Genomic DNA, 1217 nt, shown 5'->3' on the forward strand with positions numbered 1-1217 from the left:
CCTAGAACCATATATACCACAGGAGATCTGCTAGAAGTGGCCCCTGAACACAGAATCAGGAGTAAGCCCTGAGCATCACTTACTATAAGATGACTCCCAGATAGGCCAATCTAAAATATAGGCAAATCATGGGGCTGGAGTGGTGGTGCAAGCAGTAAGGCATTTGCTATGCATGCACTAACCCAGGATAGACTGCTGTTCAATCCCCTGGAAAAATCTTATAGTTCTCCCAAGCCAGGAGCTATTTCTGAGCACATAGCCAGGAGGAATACCTGAGCATCACAGGGTGTAGCCCAAAATCCAAAAATAAATAAATAAATAAATACATACATAAATAAATAAAATTAAACATAGGCAAATCAATCAATATGATACATTACATCTTAAAAGGAAAGATCAAAATCAAATGATCAAATAAGTAAATGCAGAGAAAACTTTTGGCAAGCTTTAATACTCTTCAATGCAAAAACTCTTAACAGAATAAGGAAATAAAAACATACCTTAAATTTATGTTTTAAAAAAGATATTATCAAAATTCAATAGTTAAATAAAATGAAAGCCTTTAGGTTCTGAAACAAGGCCAAAATATCCAATTTCAACCCATTATTCACATTGTGATTTAATTCCTAGTAACAGAAAACAAAATTATATCAGTATTCAAGTTGGAAAAGAAAATGTTGTGCTCGCTTCAGTAACACATACTAAAATTGGAATTATAAAGAGAAGATTAGCATGGCCCCAACACAAGATTGACATGCAAATTTGAGAAGTGCTCCATATAAAAAAAAAGAAATGTTAAATTATCATCATTGCATATATGTTGAAGTACATAGACTAAAGATTCTACCAATATCTTCAGATACAATACATTAATATAGTCAAATAGCAGGTTACAAAATCAACACAGAATAAGATGTTGCATTTTTTACTCAAACAACAATTAAAAATAACATTCTCACATAAAAGTGTTTCCAAAATCAAAATTTCAAAGTTGAATATCATAAACATGAGAAACTATTAGTGACTGTCATACAAAATAAAATAAAACAATTAGTTTGAAAATATTGCATATTTATGTATTGAAAGAATTAGCACAGTCACAATGCCCATTTTACCCAAGGCATTGTATAGATTCAATGCAATCCTAACAAACATTCAAGTGAAATTTGTTCAGGATTTAGAACAGGGGTCTTCAAACTACGGCCCGTGGACCACAT

The 1217-nt window shown here is 32.0% G+C and overlaps 1 non-coding gene across 1 annotated transcript; it reads left to right on the plus strand.

Annotated features, from left to right (window-relative positions):
* Window positions 1-676: 676 nt before the first annotated feature.
* Window positions 677-784, plus strand: LOC126021725 (U6 spliceosomal RNA). The gene has a single exon (XR_007500209.1). It is a non-coding gene; the product is annotated as a U6 spliceosomal RNA (small nuclear RNA).
* The last annotated feature ends 433 nt before the right edge of the window (window positions 785-1217 follow it).

This window comes from Suncus etruscus, chromosome 10 (genome assembly GCF_024139225.1).
Source record: "Suncus etruscus isolate mSunEtr1 chromosome 10, mSunEtr1.pri.cur, whole genome shotgun sequence".
In the NCBI taxonomy this organism is placed as follows: domain Eukaryota; kingdom Metazoa; phylum Chordata; class Mammalia; order Eulipotyphla; family Soricidae; genus Suncus; species Suncus etruscus.